Raw genomic sequence first — 12,887 nt, forward strand, 5'->3', positions numbered from 1 at the left:
CCGGGGGGCGGTCTCGGCGGAAGCTCGCAGGGGCAGAGCTGCGACCTGGCGGATTGGGACACGGATCCCTCGCCCACCCTTTCCGCTGGCCCCTTGCCCGCCCCCCATTCCGGATCTCCGGCCCTGGTTTCCAGCCGATGCTGCCGTTTCCTCGCCGTCCACATTGTCTCACCTTCCGCCAGTGGCGGGCCCTGTGATACCCACTTGGCATGTATAATTCCATGAGCCCGTTGCCACAACCCTGTAAGGTGGTCCCTTGGTCATTCCCTTTTGCCAATGAGGAAGCAGGCTCCTTGCTCGTGATGGCAGAGCCAGGAGGTAACAGAGTCTGACTCCAGCCTAGTCGACTGTGGCTCTAAAAGCTTCCTGCGGAGTTTTGTGCAAATAACCCATGCCCGGGAGCGAGGCACTTCTTTGGGTCAGGGCACCAACATATCTGGAGACAACGGCGGGACTAGTCTATTCGTTGAATACCTAGCGTTAACCGAAAAGTGACTGATGCAGGTCTCGTTCAATAGAGGTTTATTTAACCAAGGTTGAGGACGCACCCAAAGGGAAAAACACAAGTCACAGGAGCATCTGTGACTTGTACATTTTCCAAAGGTTTGGGGAACTTCAGTATTAAGAGTTTTAAGAGAAAAGGTTTTCACTGTGCACACATACATGAATTGCTTGTAACAGCATAGTGTGTAAACTTTCCCAGAGATGCTTACAGACTCATTTAGGGCCCTGGCTGTCCCTGAGAGCTAAAATAGTCTGGGAGAAATCACTTAAGAGATGGTGACCTCCTGCTAGTTAGTGCAAATCAGACCTTGCTTGAAGTGAAAGAAAGTGTTGGGTAAGGTGTTGAATTCAAAGGATCTGAGCAGACATTTTTTTCAATTATTGGGTAAAATGATATGAAAATACCAGAGTAGGGCATCCCAGGAGTCTGGGCAGTGCTTTCGTTGGTGGTGGAAAGGTTGGTTCATGTGACCTACTTCTTCACTAGCCTCTTTTACATTTGAATGCATAGGAATTCGGTGAAATGAAATCCTGAATGTGACAGTGGTTGCCTGATGAGAAGTTATTATTGAAGGCAATCAACCATTGTAGTTGCTCTATTAAATGGGAAACATTCCCTACAACTAGAAGCAGTGTCAACTAGAACCCTGACATTTACATCAGACAGGAATGGCGGGGAATCCCAACTCTCTTCAGAATTTTGTGACCTAAGGCAATTTACCTAATTTCTCTGAGTACAACTTCTTTATGGATAAAAAAGGACATAAGACCTACATTCTTAAGACCTGCATTCTAAAATGCATGGCTGCTTAATAAATGGCAGCAGTTCTTTTTATGTATTAATTCATTATGTATTTAATTTCCAATTAATGATATGAAATTATTGCCATTAATTTGATATTCTGGCAGGGAGCTGGACCTGTGTTCCTCTCATAAGATAAAATGATGATAGTTTTTATTAATTCATTCCTTAAAATTATGTTAATATGTTTTTCTAAAGTAAGAAATTTTCTGTACCTTTTCAAAAAACGATTGAAGCTGGCTTAATCATTCATCTGGTAGCAGGAAAAAAATATTCTTTATCAGGTAAAAAAATGAACAGTTATAATAAATTTCAAAAGTTCTGTTCATGAGAACAGAATCGGCTAAAATTGATTCTGTTCTCATGGACACTGTACTGTTGATTATATTGCTCATATATTGTGTTTCATGGCATGAAATGAGAATTTTATTTACTAAATCATAGTTCATATTATAGAATCATGTATGAACTTTTTTCCTTTTCTTTTCCTCTCTTCTTCTCTTCTTTTTTATTCAATAAAGAGCACAGTGATGGCCGGGTGCAGTGGCTCACGCCTGTAATGCCAACACTTTGGGAGGCCGAGGTGGGCAGATCACCTGAGGTCAGGAGTTCGAGACCAACCTGGCCAACATGGCGAAACTCCGTCTCTACTAAAAGTACAAAAAAATTAGCCGGGCATGGTGGCAGGCACCTTTAATCCCAGCTACTCTGGAGGCTGAGACAAGACAATCGCTTGAACCCAGGAGGCGGAGGTTGCAGTGAGCGGAGATCATGCCACTGCACTCCAGAGTGAGACTCTATCTCAAAAAAAAAAAAAAAAAGGAACACAGTCACTTCCAGACATTCCAAAAACTGAAAATGTGGCCTTGGTTTGGGTCCTTATTCTTATTACTGTGACTTTCTAACAGATTTTCCTGCTTTTCATCCCCCTTCCCACTGCCCCTCCATCTCTATATCACAGTCAGATTAATTTTCTGAACATTAAGTTCTCTAATGACATTACACTAAGCTCACAGGTCATCAACCTCTCCCTCTCCTGTCAAAGCTCATACTCAAACCTCCGCTGATTTCTGGTTTTCTGTGCTTTGTGTCCGTTCTGCCTTTCCAGACTCCACGGCCTTGAGTACTCTTCACACACATGATAGCCAAACCTACAGATGGCCCCGTCCTTCCCTACTTTCATGCTTGTGTGGCCAGGCATATTTAATTTCAGCCATCATTTACACATTATTATTATTATTATTATTATTATTTGAGATGGAGTCTCGCTCTGTCACCCAGGCTGGAGTGCAGTGGCACGATCTCGGCTCACTTCTGCCTTCTGGGTTCAAGCGATTCTCATGCCTCAGCCTCCCGAGTAGCTGGAATTACAGGTGTGTGCCCCCATGCCCAGCTAATGTTTGTACGTTTAGTAAAGACGGGTTTTCACCATGTTGGCCAGGCTGGTCTCAAACTCCTGACCTCAGGTGATGGTGATCTGCCCACCTTGGCCTCCTAAAGTGCTGGGATTACAGGTGTGAGCCACTGTGCCCAGCCCATATATAAATTAGAAAAGTTTTCATTAACATTTTCATTTTTTGTCTTTTAAAAAAAATCAGGATATCTATCAACATGGGACTCATATTTCTGGATAGCAGCACTAGGCTGGAGTTGCTAATGGTTTCTTCATAGTTCTCTCCAGGCCTGTGCCAGGCTCTCTCAATATGGAAACTTATATTATTCTTCAGTTCTGGGAAGTTTTATTGTATGATTTCTTTGATAAGATCCCCTCACCGCTACCCCATCCCAGATTTGTTTTTGTTTCTTTCCTTATTTTATTTCTTTTCTTTTTCTTTCTTTCTTTTGAGACAGGGTCTCACTCTGTTGCCCAGGCTTGAGTGCAGTGGCTCCATCTCAGCTCACTGTAACTTCTGTCTCCCAGGCTCGAGCTATCTTTTCACCTCAGCCTCCTAAGTAGCTGGGACTACAAGCACAGGAACCACCATGCCTGGCTAATTTTTGTATTTTTTTGTAGAGATGGGGTTTTGCCATGTTGGCCAGGCTGGTCTCGAACTCTGGGACTCAAGTGATCCACCTGCCTCAGCCTCCCCTAAGTGCAGGGATTATAGGCATGAGCTACAGTGCCTGGCCTGTTCTATATTTTGGAAATCTACTTTTTATACTTTCTTATATAGACATGTAAGTTTCAATACCAGATATTTGGTTTTAGCAAGATAAAGAAAATGATAGAAAAAGTGGGGCAAAATGTTAACAACTGGTACACCTGGGTAAAGTGAATAAAGATCAGGGAAATTCAAAGCCTAGGTACAAGAAGTGAGTGATGGCTCTAGGGCAAGTATCAGGTTGATTGAGCAGCTAAGCTGGTAGTACCCTCTTGTCCAGCTATAACAAGCTAGTAGTAACTTTGTAAGCTAAAGCAGTGTGGGAAATGGTCTTGGATAGGCAGAGAAATGCACCCCCTTCCCACCTTGCAGCCAGTGAATCATGCAGCGCTGAGGAGCATCAGCTCCCAGAAGACAAACTACCACCAACCCTCCCTATTCAAAGTATGGCCTTACTCCCTCCCCACAATCTCTGGAGTTAGGGAGAGAATACAGAACAGCTGGTGCACAGGGCTTCTCAAATATAAAGCTGAAGAGAGAATCATCGTTTGTGTACATCCAATAGCGCAAAATAGAGACATCTAAAATCATCAAATAGAAGAGTTAGCACCCAAGGAGGCAGAATAGAGCAAAAACCACATGACTTTCTGGTAAATACACTATCTTCACAGTGATGGGAGATAATTCATAGAAAAGAGTCAATCAGAGATCAGAGATCATTTCCCAGCTTCCCAAATGTCGGTCGCATTTGGAATGACATATTTAGTATTTGGCAGCCTCTCCTTAGGTCTTTCACTCCTAGAGTAAGAATTACTAGGCCAGGTATGGTAGCTCACGCCTGTATTCCCAACACTTCAGGAGGCCAAGGCAGGAGAATTGCCTGAGCCCAGGAGTTCAGGACCAGCCTGGGCAACAGGGAGACTCCCTGTACAAAAATAAAAAAGAATTATTATAGTTGAAAAGCCCAAGTAGAAGGACTGAAATTGACTCCATGCAGAAATTAAAAACAGCATCACATAACAGAGGTAATGGCAAAAATTAATGCTACCCTTAAAGATTTAAAGAATGCAGAGATAGTGGTTCCTCTTGTACCTGCATTTAATTCACCTGTCTGGCCCCTGCAACTGCTGTGATGAATGTAGTATCTTTCCTAAGACAGTTTAGCATGGTTTACGGTTTTTATATCTGTTATGTTTGACCTCATCTCTCCCACCTTTTTTACTTTATTTATAGGCATATTTGTTTTGTTGCTTATTTTCTTATTGGATTGCTTTTGTTTGATTTTTTCCTCCAGCAGTTTGGAACGTATGTACCCTAACCGAACTCATCTACTACTTTCCCTTTTCCTCTTCAATGTTTCTTTATAGCATTGGGCACACTGGCTTTCTTTTCTTTTTCTTTTTTTTTTTTTAGGTTTTTATTTCTATCATATTGCCTCCTGCCATACAGTGCTCTGTCTGGCGTTTTCTTCCCTGTGTTCTTTACCTGGATAACACCTATTCATTCTCTAGCCAATAACACTGTCTGATAGAATTTACTGAGATGTTGGAAATGTTCTATAGCTCCACAGTTGAAGTGGTAACTACTAGCCCCATGTGGCTTTTGAGTGCTTGAAATATGGACAGTGAGAATGAGAAACTGAATTTTAAATTGTATTCAATTTTATTTAATTTAAATTTAAACATCCACCTGTGGCTAGTGGCTACTGCGTTGGAACACTCAACTCTAAATCAATAGTTGCTTCTCAGAAATCTTTCTCTGATCTCCCTGATCAGGCCAAATATCTCTAATATAGGCTCTCATGGTAGAAAATCTTCTCATTTTTAGTTTTAAGTAAATTGCAATTTTATATTTATTTGTGTGATTACTTGATGTCTTTTTTGTCAGACTATAGACTTCAATAAGATAAAATTTTGGTTGTCATTAAGCAAATGCCCAGCATGTAGTAGATAATGATATATATTTGTTGAACAATTTGCTGAATGAATGAATGAATGAATTATAACAATGCTTTACCTCTAAGGAGAGGAGTAGAAGGGTAGATTAAAAGGGATTTCTTATTTATCTTTATATATCTCAACACGGAGAACATATTCATGCATTAAATATTTGCAGTTAAAAACATTAAAAAAATTTTCCTCAGCTTTACAAAACCCAACGTACAGACAATAACTTCAAATGAACAGGTAATAAATCGTACATGAATAAAGAGAAAGAAAAAAGGAAAGAGAAGAAGGGAGGGAAAAGGAGAAGGAAAGAGGTGATCATTCTATTTTGTGACACAGATTAAAGGGGGACAAGAATAGAAGCAAGGACACCTGCTAAGAGGCCAAATGAGTGATGAAGGTAGCTGGATTGAAGGAGTAATTAGGGCTGGCCATGGTGGTTCTTGCCTGTAATGCCAGCACTTTGGGAGGTCCAGGCAGGAAGACTGCTTGAGACCAGGAGTTTGAGACCAGCCTGAGCAACATAGTGAGATCCCCATCTCTACAAAAAAATTTTTTAAAATACAATAAAAATTAGTTGTTGTGGTGGCACATGCCTGCAGTCCCAGCTACTCAGGAGGCTAAGGCAGGAGGATCACTTGATCCCAGGTGCTTGAGACTGCAATAAGCTATGATTGCACCACTACACTCCACCTTGAGCAACAATGAGACCCTATTTCTTTTTTTATTTTTTTTGAGAAGGAGTCTTGCTCTGTCACCCAGGCTGGAGTGCAGTGGCATGATCTCAGCTCACTGCAACCTCTGCCTCCTAGGTTCAAGCGATTCCCTTGCCTCAGCCTCCCGAGTAGCTGGGATTACAGGCATCTGCCACCATGCCCGGCTAATTTTTTTTGTATTTTTAGTAGAGACAGTGTTTCACCATGTTGGCCAGGCTGGTCTTGAACTCCTGACCTCAAGTGATCCACCCGCCTTGGCCTCCCAAAGTGCTGGGATTACAGGCATGAGCCACCACACCCAGCCCCTATTTCAAAATAATAATAATAATAATAATAATTTGGAGATAGCATGGACAACAGTGAACTTCGAGTTTGAATTAAGGTCTTGCCAGAAACTAAAATATAAAGCTTTAAAGTGTACATATATTGTAGTTATGAGAATGCCTGTGATTGAGATCATCCAGGGACAGTGTGATGTGCAACTGATAAAAGGGCTGAAGTTAAAGCCTTACTAGCATTTGAGGTGGAAGCCTTGAAAGAAGTATCTCCCCAGAGGAAAGAATTGCAAGCAGTTGGAGAAATAGAATAAAGCAGTGTCTTGGAAACTGTATTACTTTGTTTCAAATAAGCAAGTTCTGGTTTACTACAAGATTCATTTCATCCTATAAAAAATAGAGTAGCTTAAATTTTAACTTCACATCTTTTGTTAAACTTCCAATATTTTGCTTATAAAACAATCAGGCTTTTCCCCCCACTAGATGGCAGTATTATTTAATGTTTTATAGAGCAGCCTGCTTTGCCTTTTTTTCTTCCACTGCCTTAGAAAAGGAAAGTGAAGGAATATTTATTCAATTATTTACTGAGTTAAGCACTTAACTGAGTACCCTGTATAGGCCGGGCGCGGTGACTCACCCCTGTTATCCCAGCACTTTGGGAGGCCGAGGCGGGCAGATCACGAGGTCAGGAGATCGAGACCATCCTGGCTAACACGGTGAAACCCCGTCTCTACTTAAAATACAAAAAAAAAAAAAAAAAAAAAATTAGCCGGGTGTGGTGGCAGGTGCCTGTAGTCCCAGCTACTCGGGAGGCTGAGGCAGGAGAATGGCGTGAACCCGGGAGGCGGAGTTTGCAGTGAGCAGAGATCGGGCCACTGCACTCCAGCCTGGGCGACAGAGCAAGACTCTGTCTCAAAACAAAAACAAACAAACAAACACAACTGAGTACCCAGTATATGCTATCTCATGCAGTCCCTGCAATAATGTAAGTCAGAATCTTGGCATTTCTCTGTTCAAAATGCTTCAATGGATTCTGATCTTCTTTAGAATAAAAACCAAAGTCCTTACCAAGGCCAATAAGACCTTATGCAATCTCCATTGCCCCCACACCCCATAACCCATACCTTGCCACTCTCTAAATTTACAGAAAACACTTTTACCTCAGGGCGCCTTTGTTTTTTTAATCAACCTTTTTGAGGTATAAATTAAGTAAAATAAACTGCATCTGTTTAAAGTACACAATTTAATCTTTTGGCACACGTACACACTGATACCTTCTCTTTCTTAGAGGCAGGAGAAAACTTTTGGGGGGTGATGAGAATATCCTGCATATTTGGTTTTTAATATTGTGCACATTCTCATCACCCCCAAAAGTTTTCTCCTGCCCTAAGTAAAAGAAAGAGAATGAATATTTATGAAATACTAATTTCTATTTACTTTGTATTTGCTTTACTCTTCTTTTTCTAGATTCGTATCATTGTGTTAGACCTTTCTTTTCTAATATAAATACTTTAAACTATTAATTTTCCTCTAAGATCTGCTCTAGTTACATCCCACAAATGTGGAGATGTAACTGAAGTATTGGAGAGTTATCTTTCTTTTATTTATTTATTTTTTTTGGAGACAGAGTCTCGCTGTGTCACACAGGCTGGAGTGCAGTGGCACAATCTCAGCTCGCTGCAACCTCCGCCTCCTGGGTTCAAGCGATTCTCCTTCCTCAGCGTCCCAAGTAGCTGAGATTACAGGTGCCTGCCACCATGCCTGGCTAATTTTTGTATTTTTAGTAGAGACAGGTTTCACCATGTTGGCCAGGCTGGTCTTGAACTCCTGACTTCAGGTGATCCACCCGCCTTGGTCTCCCAAAGTGCTGGGATTAAATAAAATAAAGACAGCATTACTTCCAACTGTTACACTTGTATACTGTTTTTGTGTTTGTTTTGGGGTATTAAGACTTTTTATTATGACAACCTGCAAAGTTTTGACCTTTTGTTTTCAGTGCCTCTGTTGAGAGAACTCTTGTGGCCCTTTGTCAAGCAAAACTTTCCAGTAAGCACACATATTTATATCAAGCTCAATGATTTTCCAGGTCATCTATTGTGATGGACAAAAGTAAAGATGTTTGATAACTTCTTCATCAATGGTATTTTTCATTTCAGAATAAAATAATATTTTAATGTTGCAAAGCACTGAATAAGTACATTTTCTGTGCCTAGAACTGGGCTAGACCCCACAAAGGGAGAAAGGAGGATGACAAAGGTGCCATGCTTATTTATAATTTAGGAGGAGAGAGAAGACATACACTCAAGAAACAAAATCTATTCCATGCTGTATTGGAGTATGCTAACTGACGGTTAGCATATAATATGATGCTAACTGAGGAGTATGACAGTGCAGGAGTCATAGCAGGTTGATCTCAGAGAACCGCCATCATTTCCCTTCCTCCTTTTTTTTTTTTTTTTTTTTTTTGAGATGGAGTCTCACTATGTTGCCCAGGATGGCCTGGAATTCCTGGCTCAAGTGATCCTCCCACCTCAGCCTCCCAAGTAGCTTACCACTGTGCCTGGCTCCCCTTTATTTGATGTAGTTATAAAGCACTAGCTGATTATCCAGGCCCGTAGGGGGATGGAACTAATACCATGTACAGCACTTGCAAAGCTCCTTCGAATTTCTCATTCAATCCTGTGAAGTTGATGTTACCATCACATTCATGGTCTGAAACAGCCAATAGTGAAGACAGTCGGGGCTCTCTGTGGCTAGGCAGCCTGGAGGTAATAACACCTACATCACAGGGTTGTGATGAAGCCAGTAAAGCACATAGAACAGAGTGACTGGCCTGTGGGAAGAGCTCGGGGCTCAGTGATCTGTCTCTATGGAGAGGCAGTAGAATGGAGGAACTTCCAGCGGGGCCTCTAAAGCCAGAGTGGCTGGGTTCATACCCAACCTCTATAGTTTACTCTACTACAGAAGACTTGCCTAGTCCTCTCTGGGCCTCAGTTTGTTCATCTGAAAATGGGAAGGAAAATAGCCAACTCACAGGGTTATTTTGAGATATAAATGTAATACTTTTTGAACATGGCACATAGCAAGAGCTCAATAAATATAACCTTATTGTTATTGCACGTAAAAAATTATCAATCCCATCTAATTCAATGTCTCCTTTAAAAATAACAGGTATGTGGCCGGGTGCAGTGGCTCATGCCTGTAATCCCAGCACTTTGGGAGGCCAAGGTGGGCAGATCACCTGAGGTCAGGAGTGCGAGACCAGCCTGGCAAACATGGTGAAACCCTGTCTCTACTAAAAATACAAAAATCAGCCGGGTGTGGTGGTGGGAGCCTGTAATCCCAGCTACTTGGGAGGCTGAGGCACAAGAATTGCTTAAACCCAGTAGGCGGAGTTTGCAGTGAGCCAAGATTGTGCAACTGCACTACAGCCTGGGTGACAGAGAAAGATTATGTCTCAATAAATAAATAAATAAATAACAGATATGTAACTCTTATTTTATTTTGTTGTCATTAAATTAATAGATAACATAACCTTGCTGTGTATATAATTTGAAAAATCAATACAATGCCCTTAATAATTAAAAAAGAGAAATTATGTGTAATAATGTATATTTCAGTATTTAAATGATTACAGTAGAAGGCCTAATGAGATAGTTGTAGTCAGATGTTTACAACTACTCATAATGAATAATTTTAGAGTAAGAAAATTAAGACAATATTTAGCTGAATATTGCCATCAATTCTTTTTTATACTTGGCATTTTAAACTTTGGCTAAGTAATATATTCCTATTCAACACACACCTAGAATTACCCCACATGTGACAGCTCCAAATGCAGACTGAAGTTGTGTTATACTGGAGGTGTGTATGCCACACAAATGACACAAAAGAGGAGTAATTTTATGCAGTGATAAACCTTTCTTAGTAATATTTTGAATAGAACAATCTTCTCAATGTACACAATAGTTACATTCCTGACCATTGAGGATTATACGCTAATTTTTTTTTTTTTTTTTTTTTTTGAGACGGGGTCTCACTCTGTCACCCAGGTTAGAGTGCAGTGGTGCGATCTCAGCTCACTGCAACCTTCGCCTCCCAGGCTCAAGTAATCCTCCCACTCAGCCTTCCAAGTAGCTGGGACCACAGGCATGCACCACCACACCCGGCTAATTTTTTGTATTTTTTTCTTGAGGTTTCACCATGTTGGCCAGGCTGGACTCAAACTCCTACGCTCAGGCGATCCACCCTCCTCAGGCTCCCAAAGTGCTGGGATTACAGGTCTGAGTTACTGAGCCCAGTCTACCTACTAAAATTGTTACAAAAATACCTCATAAGAAAAACATTCAGGATTTGGAACAACCCAATTTTTTTGTGAGTTGTTGTCCCAAACAAGTGAGAATATCTAGCATTCCTAGTCTTTCATCACTAAACCCAGTAGCATTCCCAATAATATGACACACCACAGCCTCCACCCCAAATTTCCCAACAAACCCTCATGGGGGGTGACCCTTTTTCTGTAGGAGACCTACAAGCATTTCATGTCATTGGGAAAGCAATCACTAGGTGGCAGCATATATCAAAGTACTCAAGACCATGCGGGAACCAAGGTTAAGATTAATAAGACTTCCTGGGAGGTGAGCAGGGTTAGAAATGAAGGACAAGAGGATTTCAGTTTTATTTGTAATGTTTTATTTCTATCACTACAAAAAGAGGACTCAAATATGACAAAAATATTAAAAATGGGTGTGAATGACAAAAGCCATGGAAATTGTACATTTCTCTGTTTTTACATTTATTTATTTGTTTATTTAGAGACAAAGTCTCCCTCTGTCGCTCAGACTGGAGTGCAGTGGTGCGATCTGGGCTCACTGCAATCTCTGACTCCCGGGTTCCAGCGATTCTCCTGCCTCAGCCTCCAGAGTAGCTGGGATTACAGGTGTGTGCCACCATACCCGGCCAATTTTTGTATTTTTATTAGAGACGGATTTCACCATGTTGGCCAGGCTGGTCTTGAACTCCCGACCTCAGGTGATCCACCTACCTTGGCCTCCCAAAGTGCTGGGATTACAGGCATGAGCCGCTGTGCCCGGCTTTTTACATTTATTTTTAAAAGATCTACAAACAGAAAGATCTGCACAGAATATTGCTAAATCATGAATCTTCTATTCACAAAGAGAAGAAAAATTGTGGTAGCTAAAGAATCAGGACTTCCATTAATGGTTAAGAACAATTTAAATCTTCTGTAAGATGTACATTTGGGCCGAGCGCTGTGGCTCACGCCTGTAATCCCAGCACTTTGGGAGGCCGAGGTGGGTGGATCACCTGAAGTCAGTAGTTCGAGACCAGTCTGGCCACATGGTGAAACCTTGTCTCTACTAAAAATGCAAAAACTAGCTGGACATGGTGGCACACGCCTGTAATCCCAGCTACTCGGGAGGCTGAGGCAGGAGAATCGCTTGAATTCAGCAGGCAGAGGTTGCAGTGTGCCAAGATTGCGCCATTGCACTCCAACCTGGGCGACAAGAGTGAAACTCAGTCTCAAAGAAGAAGAAGAAGAAAAAGATGTACATTTGTAGGAAAGAGTGAAACTGCTTTAGTAAAATTATAACTGAGACAGAGAAAGAGTTCTAACTTAACCAGCTCTGTCTTGCTTCTAACATCCAAGCTGTCCTTGTTCATTCCTGGGCATTGGCTGAACTAATTTGGGGAGAACCTTAATTTATAGTTTAAACCAAAGACGATAACAGCCCCTTCACAAAGCAGACCTCCTTCTTGCCTGGGGACTAGATTGCCTCTGTAGGACTAACATTAGCCACAAGATTAGAAATTATAGTTTAGGGATTATGCAGCTGGAGGCTACAAGATTCCGACCCTCCCTAAACTGCTCCTAAGATCAGTGCTTGTGATATTTTGCAGACCCTGAACTTGATGGATCAGCTGGCACCACCCAGATCGATTAATTGGCTCATCTGATCTGGGGGCCCCCCATCCAGGAACTGACTCAGCGCAAGGAGACAGCCCCGACTCTCCATGATTTCATCCCTGACCAATCAGCACTCCTGGCTCACTGGCTCCCCCCACCCACCAAGTTGTCCTGAAACACTCTGCTCACCCAATGCTTGGGGAGACTGATTTGAGTAATAATAAAACTCTGGTCTTCTGGTTCTAGATCCTTGAGGAATCGCCACACTGTCTGCCACAATGGTTGCACTAATTTACACTCTCACCAACAGTATAAATAAAAACAAAACAAAACAAAAAAAAGTGTTCCTATTTCTCCACATCCTCTCCAGCATGTGTTGTTTCCTGACTTTTTAATGATCACTATTCTAACTGGTGTGAGATGGTATCTCATTGTGGTTTTGATTTGCATTTGTCTAGTGACCAGTGATGATGAGTTTTTCTTCATATGTCTGTTGGCTGCATACCATTTGACCCAGCAATCCCATTACTGGGTATATACCCAAAAGATTATAAATCATTCCACTATAAAGACACATGCACACGTATGTTTATTGCAGCACTGTTCACAATAGCAA

At 41.6% G+C, this 12,887-nt stretch overlaps 1 long non-coding RNA gene across 1 annotated transcript in view; it reads left to right on the forward strand.

The window, feature by feature from the left end:
• The window catches only part of LOC129047522 (uncharacterized), a 35,459-nt gene extending 22,867 nt beyond the window's left edge, over nt 1–12,592 (forward strand). Inside the window, exon 3 of the long non-coding RNA XR_008509259.2 lies at nt 12,265–12,592. This is a non-coding gene — a long non-coding RNA (uncharacterized LOC129047522). The remainder of the gene's footprint in view (nt 1–12,264) is intronic.
• The last annotated feature ends 295 nt before the right edge of the window (nt 12,593–12,887 follow it).

This window comes from Pongo abelii, chromosome 7 (assembly GCF_028885655.2).
Source record: "Pongo abelii isolate AG06213 chromosome 7, NHGRI_mPonAbe1-v2.0_pri, whole genome shotgun sequence".
NCBI classification, from domain to species: Eukaryota; Metazoa; Chordata; class Mammalia; order Primates; family Hominidae; genus Pongo; species Pongo abelii.